Consider the following 24,862-nt stretch of genomic DNA (forward strand, 5'->3'; position numbering starts at 1 on the left):
TTAAGCTTGAGAGGGTCTTGAAACACTCTCATGGAGAAGAGTACTGTATTCAAAGATGAGAGCAATCATTGGAGACTCCAGCCAAGAATGTGACCCATTGCTGATGTCAGGTGGGTGAAAGGTAGAGAGGTCAGAGTGAGGAAGACATGAGCCTTTCTCCCAAAGACCCTAAGAGGTGGCCACCAGGTGGCAATGAGCATGTGTGAAAAGGAGGGACAGGATGGAAATGAGTTCCAGGAACCGATTGTGGTAACTCCATCTATTGCCAGAGCTAACTGTAATAACCCTGCCCCTGTGCTGAATAGGTCTGGGTTTGTAGCATAGATATTTACCTGAGCAAGGTAAAGGGGTGCCAGGGCTTTGGAGGATGAGCTCTCCTTGTCACACAGTGCTGACTAAACATCTTTCCTGATAACACTCTGTGTGATGGGAGGTCTCATTTTCCATAAGTCAGAGGCTGCCCAGAAAGATGAAGTCTCCTTCTCTGGAATCACTGAAACCCCTTCTGGACACCATCCTGTGCAACCTGCTCTGGCAGGGGGGTTGAAAGAGATGATCTCAGAGCTGCTGGAGAGAGTCCAGAGGAGGGCTACAAAAAGGGTCCAAAGGCTGGAGCACTTCAGCTGTGAGGATATACTGATGGAGCTGGGGTTGTTCAGCCTAGAGAAGAGTCTGGGGGGACCTTAGTGCTGCCTTCCAATACCTGAAGAGATCCTACAGGAAGGCTGAAGAGGGACTTGCTATAAGCATGTTGAGTAAGAGGACAAGGGTGAATTAGGCTTAGAATGGATCTTGGGAAGAATTCTTCAGCCTGAGGGTGGTGAGTCTCTGGAATAGGCTACCTAGGGAGGTTGTGGATGCCTTTTCCCTGAGAGTATCCAAGGTCAGGCTGGATGATGCCTTGAGCAACTGAGTCTAGCTGAGACGCATCCCTGCCCATGGCAGGGAGGTTGGAGTAAATGATCTCTGAGGTTCTTTCCATCCTAGCCATTCTGTGATCTCCAGAGGTGCTTTCCATCCCCTGCCACTCTGTGTCTCTGATTCTGTGTAACTTTCACCTCAGGTACAGGTGCTCTGATGGCTTTTTTAATTTGCTGCTGCTTCGGCTTATGCTCCTATGAGCATCCTCTAGAACAGTTGTTTTTGTCCATTGAATCGCAGAACCAGCCAGGTTGGAAGAGACCTCTAAGCTCGTCCAGTCTAGCACCCAGCCCTGGCCAATCAACCAGACCATGGCACTGAGTGCCCCATCCAGGCTTTGCTTCAACACCTCCAGGGATGGTGACTCCACCATGTCCCTGGGCAGCCCATTCCAATGCCAATCACTCTCTGCCAACAGCTTCCTCTAACATCCAGCCTAGACCTCCCCTGGCACAACTTGAGGCTGTGTCCCCTTGTTCTGTTGCTGCTTGCCTGGCAGCAGAGCCCAACCCCACCTGGCTACAGCCTCCCTTCAAGGAGCTGCAGACAGCAATGAGGTCTGCCCTGAGTCTCCTCTTCTCCAGGCTGCACCCCCCCAGCTCCCTCAGCCTCTCCTCATAGGGTTTATGTTCCAGGCCCCTCACCAGCTTTGTTGCCCTTCTCTGGACACCTTCCAGCACCTCAGCATCTCTCTTGAATTGAGGAGCCCAGAACTGGACACAGTACTCAAGGTGTGGCCTGACCAGTGCTGAGTACAGGGCACTGTAAAATCACAGCATATGGAAATGCATGAAGGGAAAACCAGCTGGTTCTTAGGATGGTAACTCTGAGCCCCTCAATGCCATCTTGGTCAACTGTCTCTTCTTTGAATCTACTTTATGTAGCATGGAAATGTTTATAGTGTGACAGAAGTCTGTGCTAAGGCTACATTTGATGACTAATAATGGTATTTAGATGTATGCAGCCTGAATGGTTGCCTTCAGATCTCCATAAGTGATAGAATAAGGGAAAGTAAATGAAAATTAAAGCAAGGAGAAATGAAATGGAAAACAACTGACCCCTGGGCCCTGAGAATGTCTTTGTGTCCCGCAGTGCTGGTCGCAGAGGCAGCTGGAGTAACAAACTGGTTGTATAAGAAACAGCAAATAAAGAAACCACCCTAGAGGGAAGACAGCATGAATATTTCAGCTAGGAGAGAGAGATTTGGCCTCCTTCTCTTCAGACTCTTCATGGCTGTTGTTTGGGCAGGTAGAGCTAAAGCCAATAATTAAACCTTATGAAAAGATGCTCATTTCTTTTGTTGTGCTAGAAATTTCTCTTCAAGAAAAGAGAGTGAGGGAAAAGCAGGCAGTGGAGGGCTGCATTCAGGTTTGGGCTCCCCAGTTTAAGTGGGACAGTGATCTGCTTGAGAGAGTCTAGCACAGGGCTATGAGGATGATGAGGGGACTGGAGCACTGCCTTGTGAGGAGAGGCTGAGGGACCTGGGGCTGCTTAGTCTGGAGAAGACTGAGAGAGGATTGAATTAATGTTCATAAACATCTGAGGGCTGGGGGTCAGGAGGGGGGGACAGGCTCTGCTCACTGCTCCCTGGGATAGGACAAGCAGCAATGGATGGAAGCTGCAGCACAGGAGGTTGCAGCTCAACACAAGGGGGAACTTCTTTACTGTAAGGGTCCCAGAGCCCTGGCAGAGGCTGCCCAGAGAGGTTGTGGAGTCTCCTTCTCTGGAGCCTTTCCAGCCCTTTCTGGATGTGTTCCTGTGTGACCTGAGCTAGATTGTGTGGTCCTGCTCAGGCAGGGGGTTGGACTGGATGATCCCTTTGTGCCCCTTCCATCCCCTGATATCCTGTGAGCTGTGATCAGGGCTATCAATGCAATGCTTGTGAAAAAGGACAAAGCTTTTTTCACAGGAGATCAGGATCCTTCTTTGTTTCTGTTAACCTGTTCCAAAGCCCTGTTCTCTCAGGATGGGACATGTTGACAGGCTCTCTGCATACAGATTTCTCCCTCCCTGCCAGCCTTCAAGCTGGATGAAAGCCCAGTGGCATGTTCTGTTAAGGAGCTTATTCCTGCAATTAAGTTTAATTGTCAGCAGTTTTGATACTTAAAACTGAATAGAAACCTGGCCCTGTTTCTGCAGCTCACATTCACCTGCAGCCTGGCAGCAGTCTGCTGGTGTGCAAATTGGAGGCTTCCATTGCTGAAACACCAACCAGCTGTCAGGGGCAAGGATACAGAAACAGGTTGTTTCCTCCCAGTTCTGGGTAACTGAGCAGCAGGTACTAAATTGAGTCTATCTGGGGAGGTTAAGCAATAATTTTCCTGATACTGGAGCATATGGAGAGAGTCTTCTCCATCCATGTCTACAAATACCTGAGGGGTGGGTGTCAGGTGGATCTCATTGCTGTCAGAACTACTTGAAAGGAGGCTGTAGCCAGGTGGGGTTGGGCTCTGCTGCCAGGCAGCCAGCACCAGAACAAGGGGACACAGCCTCAAGTTGTGCCAGGGGAGGTCTAGGCTGGATGTTAGGAGGAAGTGATTGGCATTGGAATGGGCTGCCCAGGGAGGTGGTGGAGCCATTGTCCCTGGAGGTGTTCAAGAGGGGACTGGATGGAGCACTTAGTGCCATGGTCTGGTTGATTGGCCAGGGCTGGGTGCTAGGTTGGGCTGGCTGAGCTCAGAGGTCTCTTCCAACCTGGCTGATTCTGTGGTTCTCTGAGTTGACCAACAGCAACAAAGAGCAAAGGCTACAAACTGGAACACAGAAGGTTTTGCATCAACATGAGGAGAAACTTCTTTACAGTGAGGGTGACAGAGCCCTGGAGCAGGCTGCCCAGACAGGTTGTGGAGTCTCCTTCCCTGGAGACTTTCCAAAGCCACCTGGATGCATTCCTGAGCCAACTGCCCTGGGTGATCCTGCTTGGCAGGGAGGTTTGGCTCAATGATCTCTGGAAATCCCTTCCAACCTCTAAAGTTCTGTGATTCTGTATGGTCCTTCCACAATGGACTTCAGGACAAATATTTGAGATAAAGACATACATAATTGAGGGGAGTGGGGCCAGCAGCTGGAGGGAGCTTCTCCTCCCTCTCTATTCTGTCTTACTCCCCATCTGGAGTACTGAGTCCAGTTCTGGCCTCCCTAGTTTAAGGGAGGCAGGGAAATGCTGGAGAGTCCAGCAGAGGCTGCAGAGATGCTGAGGGGCTGTGGATCCTGGAGAAGAGGAGCCTGAGAGGGAAGCTGATCAATGCTGATTAATAGTTAAAGGGTGAGGGCCATGAGGATGGGGCCAGATTCTTCTCAGTGGTGCCCAGTGACAGAACTGTTGGCACAAACTGGAACCCAGGAGGTTCCATCTGCACATGAGGAGAAACTTTTTTTTTTGCTGTCCTGGTGCCTGAGCCCTGATGCAAGCAGTCCAGAGATGCTGTGGAGTTTCCTTCTCTGGGGAGTTTCTAAAGCCAGCTGGATGTTGTGATCCTTGGCAAGCTGCTGTGGGTCCCCCTGCTTGAGCAGAGGAGTTGGAGTGGGTGACCTCCAGAGGGTCTTTCTGGAGGTTTTGTCTGTGTTGATTCTGTTTGTCATAGTTGTTGTTTACAATGAGCTGAGGTGTGTGGCATCTTGCAGAGATGGCCACTCTCAGGCAATGTGTTCATGAGCCCTAACCCTATTGCAGCCTTCAGTACTTGAACAGAAACCCCACAGCTTACTCTACTGTAGCTTTCTCTGACGCTTTGTGTTCTCTGACTTCAGAATTTCCTTTGCTTCATTTCTCTTCCACTTTAAAACAGGATCACTGCAGATCAATGTGTGCAGTCCTTTCAGGACCGTTCTTTGCCTTAGGAGCCTTGGTGCCAATGCATGTTTCTCAAGTGCCTGCTGTGAGGACTTCACAAGGCTGGTAACAGTGCTAGGCAGGCAGTCCTGTTACACATCATCTAAGCTTTCCTTTCATGGTAATCTCAAGGTGGAGAGCAGGAGAATTCCTCATCTGCCTTGGCCTGTGTCTTAAGGTGAGGTTGGGACTATGACTGGACACTTTGGCCTGGAGGATAATAGATGAGTTAGGTGTTAGAACACAGATGGAACCCAAGTGTGCTCCATGTGTGAGTGCTGAGTCACCAGGCTGAAGAGCCAACAGCAAGAGGCACAGAGCTGCAGCAGTGGTCGAGGTACCCTTCTAAAGCAGAGCAGCATCTGGGGCAAATTGCTGTCCTAAGTCAGTGCAATGGAGAATTTGAAGCTGAATTGCCATAATTCCTGATGAGTCTTTTAACTCTTGGTATGTGAGACCAGAAGGCTTGCATCCTGCTTTCCCTACTGTTTTGTAGATGATGGCCAAGTCCTTTTCCAGCTCAACCACTCTGCTTCCATTTATCCTCTGCTTTTATAAGTACCTCAAAGCCAAACAGTGCATTTTGTTTCATTTCATCCACAGTTTCACAGATTTGTGCATTTGGTTTTAAAGAGTTTCCAGATGATCTTAATGGACTGTCCCTTTTTTCCCCCCCAGACCTCTCGTTGAGGTCAGCTTGCTCACACATTTACTGATCATTGATTTGTGCTATAATCGACCTCAGCAGAAGCAGTTGGAGGAACAGGAGTTTAGAGCCCAGCCTAGCTCATGTTTCTGTGATAGCCACAGCTAAATCCCATTTTGGAAATCATGGAAATTGGAACATTATTTAATTCCCTGCTGCTGTAAACAGCAAAACCTCTGTCCTCTGCTGGAGAGCCAATTACAAGAGTAAGACAATTTCATCTGAGCTTCACCTGCCTGTTACAGTACTGCTGGCTCATTAGGTAGAGTAATTAAACATCAAGCAGAAATAATTATTATAATTACAGGACGTTTGAGATTTCATTTGCCTTCATGAAAGATGAGCTGCATAAACTAACTCCTTTTGTAAGGTCCACTCAGAGTAGCGATGAATGTCTGAGCTGCTCTGCTCTTTGCCTCCTTATTTTTGCAGCCTTATTGGGCCAGCCTTACAGAAGCCATTAAGAACTCAATGATTACCAACCATTATGATGCCAGGTTTTCCAAATGGCCTCTGTGTAGTTAGAAAACAGGGAATTACCATAGTAATTGTATTCATTCGTTCTGTTCCTGCTTCTGGAATGAATACAAGGGGGAGAAACCCAAAGGGAATAGCTCAGTGTTTTCTCTGCCACGCTGATTACTGATAGAAAGCATTCAGCTCCTAATGGCAACAGGCACTGCTTTTAATTGTGCTTCATTTTATGTGTTGTGTGTACCTGGGTTTTGGTTCTGTGATTCCTTTGTCAGGGTACTGAGCTCATTCAGCATCCAAGCCCTGAGATATCCTCTCCTGCGCCTCCCCACCAGTGTGGTTTGTTCTCTATCTCTACCTGAGCTGTGTTTGCTCCAGGATCTTTGCCAGCATGCCTGAAGCAATCGACAGTGATCCACACTGTGACAGCAAAGTGCAGCACCACTGAGATTTCACAGTTGAAATAGTCTTTCCTTGAGGGGCTGTTAAGGGAAGCAAGCCATCTCCTATTGGAACGCAGGGCATTCCCCTGGGGACACTGGTGAGCATCTCCTCCTGCAGCTCATCAGGAACCAGAGAATCATAGTGTTGTCAGGGCTGGAAGGAACCTCAAGGATTATCCAGTTCCAACTCCCCTGCCATGGGAGGGACACCTCACAGTAGAACAGGTTGCCCAAAGCCATGTCCAGCCTGGCCTTAAAAGCCTCCAGAGATGAGGCCTCCACCACCTCCCTGGGCAACCTGTTCCACGGTCTCACCACCATCATAGTGAAGAACTTCTTCCTAACATCCAGTCTGAATCTATCCACTTCCAATTTTGCTCCATTCCTCACGGTCCTATCACTACCTGACATCCTAGAGTCCCTCCTCAGCTTTCCTGTAGCCCCCTTCAGATACTGGAATGCCACAATAAGGTCTCTTCTGAGGCTTCCTTCTTCTCCAGACTGAGCATCCCCAACTCTCTCAGCCTGTCCTGATAGGTCTCAGTCTGTCTTTGTAGGAGATTGCTCTGACATCTCTATAGGAAAAGAGAGGTGTTGCCAGAAAAGTGCAGTAAGTTTGGACCCTCAGCCTTATGCATGCTACTTACCTCTACATTTACCTGACTAGGGCAGATGTTCAGTGTGAGGTAAGCTCCTTCACGAAGCTTGCAGTAAGAAGGTGCTGACTGTGCAGGAGGACAGAGCCAGGCTCTTCTCAGTGATGTCTGATGATAGGGCAAGAGGCAGTGGGTACAGACTGGAGCATAGGAGGTTCCATGTGAACATAAGGGATATCTTTTTCACTGTGAAGGTGACAGAACACTGGGATGGGCTGCCCAGAGAGGTTGTGGAGTCTCCTTCTCTGAAGATGCTCAAAACTCACCTGGATGAGTTCCTGTGTGACATGTTATAGATGATCTTGCTCTGGCAGGTGGTTGGACTGGATGAGCTTTCAAGGTCCCATCCAAGTGGTGCCTCTGTGGTGCCTCTCTCTGTGGAACAGCAAAATGAATGTGTCATGAGAAGTGAAAGAAAGCCCAGGAATCACAGAAGCACAGAAATATTCAGGTTGGAAAAGCCCCTCAGGATCACAAAGTCCAACCCCTACACAAAGTCCACCTCTACAAGGTGCACCCTAAAACCATAATCCCAAGCACCACATCCAAACTGACTCTTAACCACACCTGGGGTTGGTGACTCCAGCTCCCTGGGCAGCTCATTCCAATGCCTGACCACTCTTGCTGGGAAAGGTTTTTTCTAATCTCCAGTCTAAACCTACCCAGTAGCAGCTTGAGGCTATTCCCTACTGTTCTATCACTCATTACCTGTGAGAAGAGACTAGCACCAACCTCTCCACAACTTCCTTTAAGGTGGCTGTAGACAGCAATGAGGTCTCCCCTCAGCCTCTTCTTCCTCAAACTAACCATCCCCAGCTCCTTCAGTTGCTCCTCATAAGATTTACTCTCCAGACCCTTTCTTAGCTTCCTTGCCCTCCCCTGCACTCATTCCAGCACTTCCACGTCCCTCTTGCATTGGGATGCCCAAAGCTGGATGCAGTGCTCAAGGTGTGGCCTCCCCAGGAGCACTGTTAGAACACTCACAAATTGCTTCCTCCAGAACAGGGAAGGTGCCAGACCAGTGGGGATCCGAGGCAATGTACAAGACAGAAATGAAACTGAGAGATTGCATTTGTGTGAAAGAAAAGCTGGAAACAGTTGCTGTGGCTTGGCTAAACAAATGCTGCAGACATCTACCTACAACTGCTCTGAATTTATATTATTACTGCTGCTTTTAAACGTCTCTGGATCAGTTGGAGGTCGGCAAACGTTTTGCATGCAGGCTAGGGGGAGAAGGATGCAGGCTAGGGGGAGAAGGATGCAGGCTAGGGGGAGAAGGATGCAGGCTAGGGGGAGAAGGATGCAGGCTAGGGGGAGAAGGATGCAGGCTAGGGGGAGAAGGATGCAGGCTAGGGGGAGAAGGATGCAGGCTAGGGGGAGAAGGATGCAGGCTAGGGGGAGAAGGATGCAGGCTAGGGGGAGAAGGATGCAGGCTAGGGGGAGAAGGATGCAGGCTAGGGGGAGAAGGATGCAGGCTAGGGGGAGAAGGATGCAGGCTAGGGGGAGAAGGATGCAGGCTAGGGGGAGAAGGATGCAGGCTAGGGGGAGAAGGATGCAGGCTAGGGGGAGAAGGATGCAGGCTAGGGGGAGAAGGATGCAGGCTAGGGGGAGAAGGATGCAGGCTAGGGGGAGAAGTCCTGAAAAAGCCTCCAGCAACAGGACAAAGTGACTTTATATTGCCTTAGTTCTGCTAAAGGCATTTCCAGCCAACGTCCCTAAACTCGGCAGGATTTGCTTCCTAATATTGAAGCAGCCAAGCAGGGCTCCAGGGCAGAGGTAAAGGTTTCTCTCTGTCAGCCACTGCAAGCCGGGCAGGGCTCAGCAGAGGGAGGGGGCAAAACTCGGGTGGGAGGAGGCTGTCTCAACTCTCTCCTGCATCAGGAGCCTGGGTACCTGCTAGGCATTTCGAGCTCAACACAAGCCTTCCTATCTCTCTTCCTTGCTGCCCTTTCACGGTCGCAGCTCGAATCAGCTCTGGCCACCCTCCTGAGCTGCTCCAGCCACGGTTAGCAGCAGCTGCCCTTTCAAATGGAAATAAGCACAGGCGGGGCTGTGAATTCAGACTTGTTGAAAGGCTTTCCAAAGCAGGCAATTTGGGCACAGGGGATGAAAAAGAAAGTGGCAGCCAAAGTTTCCCTAGGTAGCGACCAGCTAAAGAAAGGTGACTGATGCCCGAGGAGAGGCCAGGGCTCCTATTAATTCATTTGTTTCCTTGGCTCCCAGAGAAGCTCCTGGTGCATTATGCTGCAAAAGAGGCTCAGGTGGCTCTTTATTTGCTTATTTAAACACCTTCCCCACCTTCTGCCGAGTCCTGGTGGGTCTGTGAATACATCAGGCTAACACTGCTGCTGTTACTGCCTTGAATGCCTGAGTTGATTCAATTCTCCCCAGGATTATCAAGCCTGGAAGAAGATAACAAAGAGATCCATCGTCCACAGGTAGGAGAGCAGAGAGGTTTAAAACGAGGCCAGCGTTTCCACTGAAGTATTAGCTCTTGCAAAATAGATCCCTTCTGCTCAGGTAATGAAAAGGGACTTGGAAAGCATCACTGAGAACCCAAATTAATGCAACAAGCTGCTCTTCATGTCCAAGCTCAGCAACCTTGGGTTTGGTGCTCTTCTCTTAGTCGATTTCAAATGCACATAATTAATTACCGCGTTTAATCTCTGCTCTCCCTTCCAGCCCAGCACTTAATGGTGTCAAACTCATCTCAGGACAAGACAAAAAAGTGTCTGGGTTCTTGTCATGCAATTTCTAGGCCTCGTTGGTGTAGCCAAACTAGTAATTAAGGTGTAATTGGGGAGAAATTAATTGATATAAGGAAGTTATTAACATCACCATTGATTTGAATATAATCAAAGCCAGTGTCTACATGTGGTATTGATTGCCTCTTGCTGTTTGTAAGTGTAATTGTGGCATGGATTGTCTGTGCATGGCTGGGCCTTTTATTGCTGTAACTATCCAGCTGAAGCAAGAGATTCAACTCTGGACCAGCTCTGAAATGTCTGCAAGAAGTGTGACACCCTTCCCTTGCTTTTGTTAGTTGCTGTGAAGATTTAAATAGAGCAGGGAGGAACATTTGCCTGTTTCCTGGGTTAGGTTACAGTCCCTGACATAGCTGGATGAGGATGATAATCTCTATGCTGTGAGGCAGACTTATAGCCAGACCAAAAATGCATCTGCAGTCTCTCAGGTTGTATCTGGCAAAGCCAGGCTGGAACAGAAGCAGTTAGCTCTGTGAGACAAGTGGGCAACTGCTTGTAGGCTCACAAAATGATTTTGGTTGGAAAAGACCTTTAGGATCATGGAGTCCAGCCATTAAGCCAGCACTGCCAGGTCATCACTGAACCATGTCCCTCAGCACCACATCCCCACAGCTTTTCATTCCCTCCAGGCATGGGGAGTCCACCAGAGTCCATTGACAACATTTATGGGGACGAAATAGTTTCTAATGTTCAAATGAACCCCTCCTTGCTGCAGCTTCAGGCCATTTGCTCTTGTCTGGTCACTTCTTCCTTGGGAGAAGAGACCAAAACCCACCTGGCTCCAAACTCCTTTGAGGGGCTTGTGGAGAGCAATGAGGTCTCCCCTCTGCCTCCTTTTTTCCTGGCAGAACAACCCTGGTTCCTTCAGTTGCTCCTTACAAGACTTGTGCTCTAGACAGTGCTCAGTTTAACCTCTTGCATAAGTTCTCCAACTTGACCACAGCATTTACCCAACAGCTAGCACAGCAGGGTTTCAGTCCCAGGGAATTTGCAAGTGCTGTATGTGCAGAATCCTTGCATCTGATCTCTTCTTAGGGCACCTCTTGGCACTTGTGACTGGTGTGAGGGTCTTTGGCTTGAAAATCTGGCTGGATATTTCTGGGTTATTTATGTCATAAGAGAAGTAGAGACCTGATGGTGGTGATTCAGCTTTTTGAAGAGAATTCCAACAATTATAATGTTAAAACCTCCCAAAAACAGAGTAGGTGAAGGCAAATGGCCTCCTGGTGTGCTTTAAGACTGTGGGCAATGGGTGGCAGAAGGTTCTCTTCCTCTTCTACTCTGTTCTAGTGAGGCCACATCTGGAGTTGTGGGTCCTGTTCTGGGCTTCCCAGTTCAAGAGAGGCAGAGAACTACTGGAGAGAGTCCAGCAGAGGCTACAAAGATACTGAGGGGCCTGGAGCAGCTCTGTGAGGAGTAAAGGTTGAGAGCCCTGGGGCTGTTGAGCCTGGAGAAGAGTGGACAGAGAGGGTCTTCTCCATGCTAATCAATAGCTAAAGGATGAGAACCATGAGGATGGGGTGAGACACTTCTCAGAGGTGCCTGGTAACAGAAGGATGGGCTCTTGGCACAAACTGGAACTCAGGAGGCTCCATCTGAGCATAAGAATAAACTTACTTTTGCTGTGAGGGTGCTGGAGCCCTGGAGCAGGCTACCCAGGGAGGTTATGGAGTCTCCTCCTCTCGGAGAGATCCCAAACCTAGCTGGACATTGTGATCCTGAGCAACCTGCTGTGGGTGCCCCTGCTTTAGCAAGGAATCATGGAATCCTAGAATCAAGCAGCTTGGAAGAGAGCTCCAAGCTCAGCCAGCCCAACCTAGCACTCAGCCCTGCCCAACCAACCAGACTATGGCACTAAGTGCCTCAGCCAGGCTTGGCTGCAACATCTCCATGGACAGCAACTCCACCACCTCCCTGGGCAGCTCATTCCAATGCCAATCACTCTCTCTGCCAACAACTTCCCCCTAACATCCAGACCTCCCCTGGCACAACTTGAGACTGTGTCCCCTTGTTCTGTTGCTGGCTGCCTGGCAGAAGACACCAACCCCACCTGGTTGCAACCTCCCTTCAGGTAGCTGTAGACAGCAATGAGGTCTGCCCTGAGCCTCCTCTACTGCAGGCTGCACGCCCCCAGCTCCCTCAGCCTCTCCTCACAGGGCTGTGCTCCAGGCCCCTTCCCAGCTTCATTGCCCTTCTCTGGACATGTTCCAGTATCTCAACATCTCTCTTGAATTGAGGAGCCCAGAACTGGACACAGCACTCATGGAGCTGGGCTAGATGATCTCCAGAGGCTACTTTTCAATCCCCATCATGCTGGGATTCTGTGATCATGATATTTGATAGGAAAAGTTACCTAAACGAACATTTCTTCTTAAACTTACTACTCAAACTCTGCTTCTCCTGCTTTGCAGACAGTGTGGAGCCTTGCTTTATTTCTCATTGCAACAGACTGAATTCTGCAAAGGCAAAGAGATGTGGGTGGGTAGGTCACGGAGGGGCATCACTGGGCTCTATCATGTGGAGTTCTTGGTGTTTGGGTAGTCTCTATAACTGAGGCTGAGGTGTTCCACAGCATCCAGCTGGTGAGCCACGTGGAAAAATCAGCAAGGAATGATTCTGGAACCTTTTAGCTTCAGCATTGTTTTTATAACTCCAAAATGAAGCCTGCTGGTGAGGCAAAGCAAGGAAAGCAGCACAGCCTCTGTGAGTGCTGAGGGCTCTGTGCATCAGAGATGTCATTCTGCAGCTCCACCACTGCTCAGTGCTACTTAATGGTACCAAAGAGAAAGATTTTTTTTCCTTGGTGATGTTGGTGTTATCCATTGCATCTCTGATGGTAGCTATCAAACTGGAATGGGATGGACACTTGCTAGTGTATTTAGGCTGGTAGTGGGTCCAGTCAGTGCAAGCTGGCCTGAGCTCTCCAGGCAAAGAACAAATGGAGGTTGTCTGAGGAGGGTTTCCAAAGCTGTTTCTTCAGCCTCATCAGCAAATTTAGAAGGAAATTTGAACCGAGTGCATTCAGCTCCAGGAGTTGCCATGGTTGCAACACAGACGAGCTAAATGTGGGAGATTATATAATCAGCCAGAATGACTATTTATACAAAGAGTTTAAATTAAACAAAGAAGGCAGAGAAAAGCAAATGTGTTGCACAGTGCCTGCCTCTGTCACTCTCTGCTGCCGCTGCTGCTCCGGTGCTGCTCGGTCACGCCGCGTCCCTTCTTTGCAAGGTGTTTACAGAGGGCACCAAGTCACAGTGCTAATTACAAGATCACACAATGTCAGGGGCTGGAAGGGACCTCCAAAGATCATCCAGTCCAACCCTTCCCCTGCTGCAGAACAGGATCACTTCTACCAGATTGCACAGGAACACATCCAGGCAGCTCCTGAATAGCTCTAGAAAAGGAGGCTCCATAATCCCCTGGGCAGCCTGTTCCAGGGCTCTGTTGCCCTCACAGGGAAAACAATCCTCCTTAGGCTTACCTGAAACTTCCCATGCCTCAACTACCACCCAGTGCCCCTTGTCCTGTCATTGGGCATCAGCAAGAAGAATCTGACTCAGTCCTCTTTGCACTCACCCTTTACATACTTATAAACATGAAGGAGGTCACCTCTCGGTCTCCTTCTCTCCAAGCATCAGAGCCCCAGCTCCCTCAGGCCTCTTCATAAGGAAATCATGCTCTCTGCAAGCTGGTTTCACAGTATCACAGCATCACCAAGGTTGGACCTCACAGATCATCAAGTCCAACCCTTTACCACAGTGCCCAAGGCTAGACCATGGCACCAAGTGCCACATCCAACCTTGCCTTGAACTGCCCCAGGGACGACGACTCCACCACCTCCCCAGGCAGCCCATTCCAGTGCCCAATGACTCTCTCAGTGAAGAACTTTCTCCTCACCTCCAGCCTGAATCTCCCCTGGTGCAGCCTGAGGCTGTGTCCTCTCGTTCTGGTGCTGGCCACCTGAGAGAAGAGAGCAACCTCCCCCTGGCCACAACCACCCTTCAGGTAGTTGTAGACAGCAATAAGGTCACCCCTGAGCCTCCTCTTCTCCAGGCTATCCTCCTCTTGGATAATGATCCAGGAGAAGCCATACCTGGGGGGGACCACATTGCTGTCTACAACTGCCTGAAGGGAGGTTGTAGCCAGGTGGGGTTGGTCTCTTCTCCCAGGCAACCAGCAATAGAACAAGGGGACACAGTCTCAAGTTGTGCCAGGGTAGGTCTAGGCTGGATGTTAGGAGGAAGTCCTTCACAGAGAGAGTGATTGGCATTGGAATGGGCTGCCCAGGGAGGTGGTGGAGGCACCGTCCCTGGGGGTCTTCAAGAAAAGACTGGATGAGGCACTTAGTGCCATGGTCTGGTTGACTGGCTAGGGCTGGGTGCTAGGTTGGGCTGGATGAGCTTGGAGGTCTCTTCCAACCTGGTTGATTCTATGATTCTGTGTTTCACTCCCTTCATCACTTTTGTGGCTCTGCACTGGACTCCCTCAAGCAGTTCCCTGAGGTCCTTCTTGAACTGAGGGGCCCGGAACTGGATGCAGTATTCCAGATGTGACCTTGGCAGGGCAGAGCAGAGAGGGAAGAGAACCTCTCTATAATAAAAACAAGCAATAGCCACTGTTGGGTTTGAGCAGAACTGAAGTGAAAAGAACAGGCAGGGCCCAGGCACCTCCCCGGTGGTCACAGAGTTGGTGCAGCTCTACTAGCAGAGCCCTGCAGAGAGCTGGAGGTGTGTCTGTGAGTTAAATAGCTGATGGCTTCTCCTGTTGAGATTGTTAGCTGAGAGCTTTAAACTCTACTGCTGCATGCACACTGCTATGTCTGCCCCTCTGCCACAGCCTTCCAGGTAGACAATGATGGGTCAAGATGTATCTGAGAAGTGATGCTTCAGCAAGGTCGCTGGATGTGGGAAGAGTTTCCCACTCACTTGTGGTCTGCCAGGCTCTGTTGGGCTTCCTTAGCTGTCAGTCAAAGAAGATGGTCTTAACTGCACCTGATTTCTAACCAGAGCCTGAATGGAGCCACTTTTCCATGGTTCTATCTGCTGAAGACCCTGCAACACAGCTCAGCACCTGCTTCCTTCAAACCCAGTGTTACAGGAGGGTGACTGCTGCTGCCCCTCTGTCCTTCCAACCCACGTTTAGCAGCTGCTATGGGCCTAGAAAGATGAAAATCAAAATACAGGCAGGATAGCTCTCAAAATCAGAGAGGCTTATTAAATCTCTCCTGCCTCCTGGCCAGCCTCCCATAACCTGGCCTGTGGTAGTTAGTGGGAAGGTAATTTGAAGAGGATTCAATGCTCTGAGCTTTAGAGGACCATGGTGTAGAAGTGTTGCTGGACTTAGTGCCCCTTGGCTCCCTAGAGAGGAGTTAGATGCTTTTATGGGGTGATTCACCTGACTGCTGTGCTAACTTCAGTGAGAAATGCACCCTAAAAATAATACTTGCTCTCTTTTGACCTCAAAGCCAGATCAGGGTGACTCATTGAAATGGTGACATTTACTTCTGGCCTGAGTCCTGCCCTGATGGGTCAAGAGATCCATGAGTCTGTTGTATGAGTGTCAGAAGTCTATGTGGGGAAACCATGAACTCAGTAGCAAGAAAGGAGTTTGATGAGGAAACCATGAACTCATACCTGAAGGGGGCCTGCAAGACAGCTGGTGAGGGACTTTGAGGGTGGCAGGTGGTAATAGGACTAGGGGGAATGGAGCAAAGCCAGAGGAGAGTAGATTTAGATCAGGCATTAGAAAGAAGTTCTTCATCATAAAGGTGGTGAAACACTGGAACAGGTTGTCCAGGGAGGTGGTGGAAGTCCCATCCCTGGAGGTTTCCAAGGCCAGGCTGGATGTGGCTCTGGGCATCCTGCCCTAAGTGGAAGGATGTCCCTGCCCATGGCAGGGGAGTTGGAACTAGGCGATGCTCGAGGTCACTTCCAACCCCGACAGTTCTGTGGCTTCAACAGTGTTGTTCATATGAAATCATTGGGAACTGTGCTGCTGGAGAAGAGAGGCCTTTGTTAGCTTGCTCTTGATGGGCAGTGCTGCAGGATGAGTTTGGCTTTAGACACACCTCAAAGAAAGGCACAACATGCTATAAAGGTGTGGTGCTGAAGCCAGAGGCAGGATGCTTTGCATTAATTTGACTTCAGACTTTCCTTTTCGTTGGGAATCTTCCCTGCAAGATCTCATGTTTATTTCACCACCCCCCAGATCCTGTTCCCTTAGACCTCTTACCTTAGTGGCATTTCTGTGCTGACATGGGATTGTACTTGGGTATTAAAAGAGCCTTTTTCATCTTGCCTTTTATCTTTCTGAAGCTTCATGTTACCTGAGGAGTGCTTCAAACTGAAGTCTCATTGTCCTCTCGTGTCTTCCAAATAAAGCATGAAGAGCTTGATCCAGATCTCTGGGGGAAATTTTTCCCATTGACAAGTCCTTGCAAATATGTCCTGGGACCTGTCTGCTCTGCCTAATGAATCATCATTAACTCTCACCACATAAAGAGAGGTTATCCTCATCTGACAAGGTATCAATTCAATTGCCTTAATGTATCTGAGGTTTAAGGTCTCTCCACCTGAAGGCTCCAAGAGAGGCTTTTTGTCAAATGAAAAAATGGAATTGGGGCAGCAGAACTCAGCTGCCAGGTTTGCTGGTGATGGATGATGCAGGTGTGGGAATGCAGCACTTTCCTCCTCTGCTTTATTGATCCTATGGCTCTGACCAGGTTTGCAGTGGTTCTGCATCACTAAAACCACGTAGAAATGAATAAAGGGAGAGATCAAGGCTTAAAGGCAGTGTCAGAGCCAGAGTACTCTCAGGGAGAGCTGTTGGGAGGTCAGTGGCAATGACAGCTCTGATGAGGGTCAGGGCATGGCCTCACAGGACAGCAAATTACAGTGCACTACCAACTCATTCTCTGGGGATGCAATTGAAAGGTAGATTTCCATCTTCTTGGTCATTTTACTTGGGCACATCAACAAGAGCTCATCACCAGCAAATAAAGAAAGCAATTTATGGCACTCAAGCCACTGTTTCAGTGTTCATTGCTGGCCAAAGCATTCCATGCTGGAATTAAAAGATTGGCTCTGGTTGCTGGGATGTGCTTCATGGAGTTGTGCAGCCCAGAGAAGAGGAGGCTCAGGGCAGAGCTCATTGCTGTCTACAACTACCTGAAGGGAGGCTGTAGCCAGCTGGGGGTTGGTCTCTTCTGCCAGGTGACCTGCAACAGAACAAGTGGACACAGTCTGAAGTTGTGCCAGGGGAGGTCCTAGGCTGGATGTTAGGAGGGAGTTGTTGGCAGAGAGAGTGATTGGCATTGGAATGGGCTGCCCAGGGAGGTGCTGGAGTTGCCATCCCTGGAGGTGTTCAAGAGGGGGCTGGATGAGGCACTTAGTGCCATGGTCTGATTGGTTGGCTAGGGCTGGGTGCTAGGTTGGACTGGTTGATCTTGGAGGTCTCTTCCAAGCTGGTTCATTCTATGATTCTGTTATGTCCTTCTGTTCTATGCTTCCTGCACTTATGTTGTCCAAAGTTAAAAACACAGAAAACCCAATAGCCAAACTCACCACATTGTCCTCCTTTGCCCAGCTTTATGATCCTGAAGGAGGATTTCTTACATGCTAATACATTAAAACTAATCCCTAAACCATGCTGGTAGAATAAATCAACTTCTAAAAACAATAAGCAGCACAACAGTGACAGAGTGCATGAATTCTTCTTAAGATGAATTACAATCCAGATGTTTCACTAATTCTTCAATTTTCTTTCATTGTTCAATCTTCAAAAATGGACTTGTAGATAAAAAAAAAAAGTGAAAGAAAAGAACAAATGCAAAAGGAGTTAACTTGCAGTTAGAGATAACAGTATTTCCCCCCATGGAATCATAGAATCAACCAGGCTGGAAGAGACTTCCAAGATCATCCAGTCCAACCTAGCACCCAGCCCTGTCCAACCAACCAGACCATGGCACTAAGTGCTTCATCCAGTCTGCTCTATGAATGCCTTCAGGCACAGTGACTCCAGCACCTCCCTGGGCAGCCCATTCCAATGCCAATCACTCTCTCTGCCAACAGCTTCCTCCTAACATCCAGCCTAGACCTCCCCTGCCACAACTTGAGACTGTGTCCCCTTGTTCGGTCACTGCTTGCCTGGCACAAGAGCCCAACCCCACCTGGCTACAGCCTCCCTTCAGGTAGTTGTAGACATCAATGAGGTCTGCCCTGAGCCTCCTCTGCTGCCGGCTGCACACCCCCAACTCCCTCAGCCTCTTCTCACAGGGCTGTGCTCCAGGCCCTTACTGCCCTTCTCTGGAAGCCTTCCAGCACCTCAACATCTCTCTTGACTTGAGGAGCCCACAGATGGACACAGAACTCAAAGTTTGATCTGAGCAGTGCTGAGCACAGGGGCAGAATAACCTCCCTTGTCCTGCTGCCCACACTGCTCCTGAGCCAGCCCAGGATGCCATTGGCTCTGCTGCCCACCTGGGCACACTGCTGCCTCCTCTTCAGCTCCTCTCTCCCAGCACCCCCAGGGTCCTCTTTGCCTGGCTGCAAGATTAAAAATAAAAATAAGAAAAGGAGGGGGAATTTAGGGATTTAAATCCTTTTTACCTAATCCTTTCCCTGCAAGAGCTGAGCTGTTGAGAAAGGCACCAGACGGAAGGCTTGCAGTGTGCTCACAGAAATGGCAAGGCTGAAATCACTGCAGTATTTTAGTCACTGTGTTTAAACCTCAGGGCCCTGCTTAGAAAAATATGTGTTGGTACCCAAAGTAGTTTATTGCCTGTTTGTTAGGCGAGTTGCTATGGCACAGAGTTCAAAGTTAGGGTTCTTCAGCCTGGAGAAGGTTCCAGGGAGACCTTAGAGTGGCCTTCCAGTACCTGAAGGAGGGTACAGGAAAGCTGGGGGAGGGACTACTTGCAAAGGGCTGTAGCAACAGGACAAGGGCTTTAAACTAGAGAATGGTGGTGTGGTGGTTCAAAGCTAACACTCTAGCCTTGTGTTGATGAAATGTCTTGGATCAAATAGACACAATCATAAACACATCCAAATGTATTTTGTGCACAAGCTTTGTATTTTATGCTTCTGGATTTTAGGGTCATGAGGATGCTCAGAGGGCTGGAGCAGCTCTGCTGTGAGGACAGACTGAAAGAGTTGGGGCTGTTCAGTCTGGAGAAGAGGAAGTGACCTTCTTGTGATCTTCCAGTATCTGAAGGGGGCATACAAGAAAGCTGGGGAGGGACTTTTTAGACTCTCAGGGAGTGACAGGACTGGGGGGAGTGAGGCAAAGCTGGATGTGAGGAGGAAGTTGTTGAGCAGGAGAGTGGTGAGAGGCTGGAGTGGGTTGCTCAGGGAGGTGGTTGAGGTCCCATGCCTGGAGGTGTTTGAGGCCAGGCTGGCTGAGGCTGTGTGCAGCCTGCTCTAGGGTAGGGTGTCCCTGGGCATGGCAGGAGGGTTGGGACTAGATGATGTTTGTGGTCCCTTTTAACCCTGACTATGATTCTATGATCCTAGTTTCTGCACATACAGCTTTATTTTGCTTCCAAACCATCCGCATTAGTCTCATGGTTTTAGTCTGGGGGTAAATTCTACACTGCAGGCAGATTTAGGTTGGACATTAGGAAGAAGTTCTTTAGTATGAGGGTGGAGAAGTGCAGTGAGTTGTCCAGGGAAGTGATGGAGGAACTCATCCCTGGAGACTTTTGAAGTGAGGCTTGATGGGGCTCTTAGTGACCTGATCTAGCTTGTGATGTCCCTGCTCACTGCAGGGGTATTGGACTAGAAGACCTCTTGAGGTCCTTTCCAGTGCAGTACATTGTATGCTTCTGTGATTCTGGAACTGAATTTGAGGGAGGCAAGTGCCACTTTATACCTGAAACTGGGCTGTGGTCTGTGAAGTTCACAACAAAAGAACTTGTGCTGCCCATCAGAGGAGATGTACAGGGGAAAGACCACTTTTGGGGTGGCCTTTGATGAGGTCAGGACTTTTTGGAGATGCTGCAGGTTACTTTTTCTAGATCCACAGTGTCAATAATAGTATCAATGCTGATCAATAGCTAAAGAGCAGGGGACAATTGGATGGGTCCAGACTCTTCTCAGCAGTGATCAGTGACAGGATGAAGGGTGATGGGAACAAACTGGACCCCAGGAGATTCTATCTGAACATCAGGCAAAAAAATTCTTTGCTGTGAGGGTGCTGGAGCCCTGGAACAGGCTGCCCAGAGAGCTTGTGGAGTGTCCTTTGCTGGAGAGATTCCAAACCCACCTGCACATTGAGATCCTGCTTCAGTGGGGAGGGGGGTGAGATGGACCTAGAAGTCCCTTCCAACCTCTACTATTCTGTGGTTCTGCCTGGTTCTGTACTAGGGGCAATCAGATGAAGGTACTGACCAAGTTGAATCAAACAGACACAGGCACCTTTGACCAGCTGGGGCAAGTTCTGAAAAGGAGGAAGTTGGGGCAAGGAACAAAACACCTCAGAAACATGTAGCAGATGGCAAGGAACCACCTGGAGTACTGTGTGCAGTTCTGGAGCCTCCAACACAAGGAGGACATGGAACTGTTGGAGCCAGTCCAGAGGAGGCCACAAAGATGCTGAGAGGGCTGCAGCAGCTCTGCTGTGAGGACAGGCTACAAGAGTTGGGGCTCTTCAGCCTGTAGAAAAGGCTTCAAGGAGACCTTATAGTGGCCTTCCAGTATCTTAAGGGACCTACAGGAAGGCTGGGGAGGGACTTTTTATAAGGTCTTGTAATGACAGGATGAGGAGAAATGGGTTTAAACTGGCAGAGGAGAGAGTCAAACTAGATGTTAGGAAAGGGTTCTTTACAGTGAGGGTGGTGAGACACTGGCACAGGTTGCCCAGGGAGGTTGTGGCTGCTCCCTGCCTGGAGGTGTTCAAGGCCAGGTTGACCTGTTCTAGTGGGAGATGTCCCTGCCTGTGGTGGGTGGGATGGAACTGGATGACCTTTGAGGTCCCTTCCAACCAAAACCATTCTATGATGCCATGAAGAAGGGAAAAATCCAGTGGCCAAGGCTGTGCTATGAACGCAGCCTGGATGTCCAGGTAAAGATGCATCTACTGAGCAGTCAAAGTAAATGGCTTTGTTCTGTCAGTATCAATAACATTTGTGTTGTGGAGTGCAAATAAGATTAAAAGGTTTAGTCAAATACTCCTTTCTTGAACGTGCAAAGGTTTTAGTAGTCATCCTCTTACAACTGTACTAGAGATAAACCAGGTTGTTCATAACATACCTACACAAGCTGCTTTTCAGCCCCACTCCTCAGCTGAGCTGATCATCTGAGGCTCTTTGCCTTCACAGCTTTGCCTCTGTAAAGGAACAAAGATTATTTCTATTCTATGGTGCAATTCTTCAAGCTTGTGACAGGGCTTTTAAGGGGAGCTGCTTGGAATCTATGTTAACACAGAAAAGAAAAACAAACCATCTATATCCTTCAAGCTTTTGCCCAGTACTTAGGTTCTGAGAGCATAGAAATGTGAATATGACATTCAGAGCTGCTGCAGTGCCTCTGGGGCTTGAAGGAAAAACAGCTTTTGGGGCATGGAGCAGAGCTCTAAAGGAACAGGTAGCAGATGGCCACTAACCAGCAGAGGAGATGAACGAAGGAAAATCATAGAATCAACCAGGTTGGAAAAGACCTCCAAGATCACCCAGTCCAACCTAGCACCCAGCCCTATCCAATCAACCAGACCATGGCACTAAGTGCCTCATCCAGTCTTTCCTTGAATGCCTTCAGGCACAGTGACTCCACCACCTCCCTGGGCAGCCCATTCCAATGCCAATCACTCTCTCCGACAACAACTTCCTCCTAATATCCAGCCTAGACCTACCCTGGCACAACTTGAGACTGTGTCCCCTTGTTTTATTGCTGGTTACCTGGGAGAAGAGGTCACCCCCCACCTGGCTGCAAACATCCAGCTGGAAGAGGCTTCAAAGATCATCCAGTCCAACCCTTGAGCCAGTACTGAAGGGCCAACACTGCCCAAAACACAAAGCCACCATTGGTTTGCCCAGGGAAGGATGTTTTTAAGGATTCTTATACTGCCACACCTGAAACTCAGCAATTCACAGAATTAACCTGGTTGGAAAAGACCTCGAGGATCATTGAGTCCATCCTATCAACCTAACCCTTCTAATTATCTAACCCATGGCACTAAGTGCCTCATCCAGCCTCCTCTTAAGCAGGTTCAGGGATGGGGACTCCACCACCTCCCCAGGCAGCTCATTCCAATGCCAATCACTCTTTCCACAAAGAACTTCTTCCTAACATCCAGCCTGAACCTGCTCTGGCACAGTTTGAGACTGTCCCCTCCTGTTCTGTCACTGGGTGCCTGAGAGAAGAGACCAACCTCTGCCTGGCTATGCTCTCCTTTCAACTACTTGTAGACAGCAATGAGGTCTGCCCTGAGCCTCCTCTTCCCCAGCCTGAACAACCCCAGCTCCCTCAGCTGCTCCTCACAGGGCTGAGCTCCAGGCCACTCACCAGCCTTGCTGCCCTTGTCTGGACATGTTCCATCACCTGAATCAAAACCCACACACGTTTGGCACTGCTAGATCAGAAATTTACTGGAAAGACATAGACATGAACAAAGTCTAAGACATTGCTAAGCTGTAATTCAGCTGTTTGATTAAAACCACCAGGAGAAAGCAGCTCCATGTTGTATGCTTGAGGCTGTGCTGTAAATACAGTCTGGGTGCCCAGATCAAGATGTCATCTACTGGACAGTAAAAATAAGTAGTTAGTATCAGTGTCATTCAATCAAACAAATAGCAGAGTCCTCTTCTTCTTTCTCAGGCATTATGTTATGGCAACAGAGGGATCTTAGAGTGCCTTCCAAGCACAGCCCTGAACCAGCTGTCAGCTCAGTGCTTGGCTCTCCTGCAGTGCTTCTCTTATGGGAAGCATTGCATGAGAGAGCCATGGCAACACTTGTGTGGTGCAAGGTAAATCACATTACCCTGGCTCTCATGGACATGGTCCTCTTGTGGGATACACTGGAGCTGCTGGAGTGCCAGAGGATTGTGGCTTATCCAATTTCTCAAAACCCATCTGGATGCTTTCTTGTGTGACCTGCTCTGGCAGGAGGGTTGGACTGGATCATCTTTCAAGGTCCCTTCCAGCCCCTAGCATTCTGTGATTCTCAGGCAGATGAATCAGGGAGGAACACCCCTGTGGAATAGGAGGTTATGAGTTGAACATTAGGGTAAAGGACTTCATGGACAGAGTGGTCAGGCACTGGAATGAGCTGCTGAGTCACTGACCCTGGATGCATTTAAGGGTCGTTTGGATGTGGTGCTTAGGGCTGTGGTTTAAGGTGATGTGGTGGGAATGAATAATCTATTGTGAACTATGAATATTAATTTCTATATGAATGATGTTTTTTTATTACTACTATTAAGCAATTGGGAACATTCCCTGAGATTCCTTAGATTTGCAGTCAACAGGAAGTATTTGCACAGAGGGTATTTACAAACACAGGATTAGACAGCTTAAACAATCAGAACTTGGAAAATAGGAATGCAAAACCAGGAAAAATTCCAACTCTGCTTATGGAGTCTTAGCATTAACTCCAGCAGATGCACTCACGGCACTTTGGTCCCCGAGGCAGTCTGCTGTACAAAGATGCTTCCAAAACTCATGATAATGATCCTGAGGTGAAATACAAAATATTCCAGGCAGAGGGAAGGAGAGAAGCACTAAGCTGCTGCTGCTGAGCTGCTAGTGCTAGCTGCAAACATGTGGCTGCTGTGATTCCCAATTAAGGAGCCATGAATGGTAGAGGGTCAGTGCAGAAAGGCAGTTTCTAAATCACCTCCCCCATTAAATACATCAGTTTCAACATGAAACTGGCTAACAGGCTCAGGGGTGACCTCACTGCTGACTACAACTACCTGAAGGGAGGCTGTAGCCAGGTGGGATTGGGCTCTTCTGCCAGGCAACCAGCAACAGAACAAGTGGACACAGCCTCAACTTGTGCCAGGGGAGGTCTAGGCTGGATGTTGTGAGGAAGTTCCTGGCAGAGAGAGTGATTGGCATTGGAATGGGCTGCCCAGGGAGGTGGTGGAGTCATCATCCCTGGAGGTGTTGAAGCAAAGCTCGGATGAGGCACTTAGTGCCAAGGTCTAGTTGATTGGCCAGGGCTGTGTGCTAGGTTGGGCTGGATGAGCTTGGAGGTCTCTTTTGTCATTCTCTGATTCTATCACCCTGATCACTAAATTAGGCCTCCTTTGGTAGCTTAACTCATAGCCTGTAATTGTGCAGCCTTCTGAAAGAGGTTGAACAAGTGTTGCTGTCTCACTCTATGCACTGGTTGTGTTGTTTGCTGGCCTGGTGCTGAGATACTCTGTTGAAGAGCAGCTTTAGAAAAGCTGGCTGATTTCCAGAGCAGTACCTGGTCTGTGTCACTGTCATAGAATCAACCAGGTTGGAGGAGACCTCCAAGATCATCCAGTCCAAGCTAGCACCCAGCCCTAGCCAGTCAACCAGACCATGGCACCAAGTGTCGGTCCATGGCACTTCATCTCTCACTCATGAAAATGATAAAACAAAGTCCACTGTCTGTGGCCCTAATATTTCAGCCATTAGACATGCCCTGTGAGCACCAGGCCTGAGCTCCTGGCACAGAGGGGGTTTTGCAGATCTCCCACTCCTTGCTGACACAGCCTGACCCTCTCCTCACGCTTGGGAAATCACCAGAACTACTTTTGCTGTAAAGAAAAGCTTGAGAGGAGACTCGGGGCAGAAGCAAACCCTCAGTTTCCATTCAGGGTTGGCAATTTAGGTGGCTTGTTAGTTGTGATCCCAACACTTGAGCCTGAATTTCAGAGCTGTTAAATAATCAACTCTGGGTGTGCTTTATTCTTCTGGAAACAAGCACTTGCTAACAGGATGCCCCAGGAGGATGTGCACACAATAGAGATCATCTCAAACCCGCAGCTTCGGTCTCGAACAATAGAGAAGGATCTGAAGGATCCTGGCAGATTCTCTGCAAGACTTTCAATGTGCTTACAACTTCTTTTATGATTATTATCTGGCCTTCATTTATAT

At 49.0% G+C, this 24,862-nt stretch overlaps 1 protein-coding gene across 2 annotated transcripts in view; it reads left to right on the forward strand.

Moving 5' to 3' along the window:
* The window catches only part of PTPRT (protein tyrosine phosphatase receptor type T), a 767,160-nt gene that overhangs the window by 23,627 nt on the left and 718,671 nt on the right, over positions 1-24,862 (forward strand). Inside the window, exon 2 of one of the 2 annotated variants that reach the window (XM_064167549.1) lies at positions 9,424-9,470. The exons of the other annotated variant lie outside the window; for it this stretch is intronic. The gene's annotated coding sequence lies outside the window, so the exon portion shown is untranslated. The remainder of the gene's footprint in view (positions 1-9,423; positions 9,471-24,862) is intronic. 2 annotated transcript variants of the gene reach the window in all.

Source organism: Pogoniulus pusillus, chromosome 29 (assembly GCF_015220805.1).
Source record: "Pogoniulus pusillus isolate bPogPus1 chromosome 29, bPogPus1.pri, whole genome shotgun sequence".
Taxonomy (NCBI): Eukaryota; Metazoa; Chordata; class Aves; order Piciformes; family Lybiidae; genus Pogoniulus; species Pogoniulus pusillus.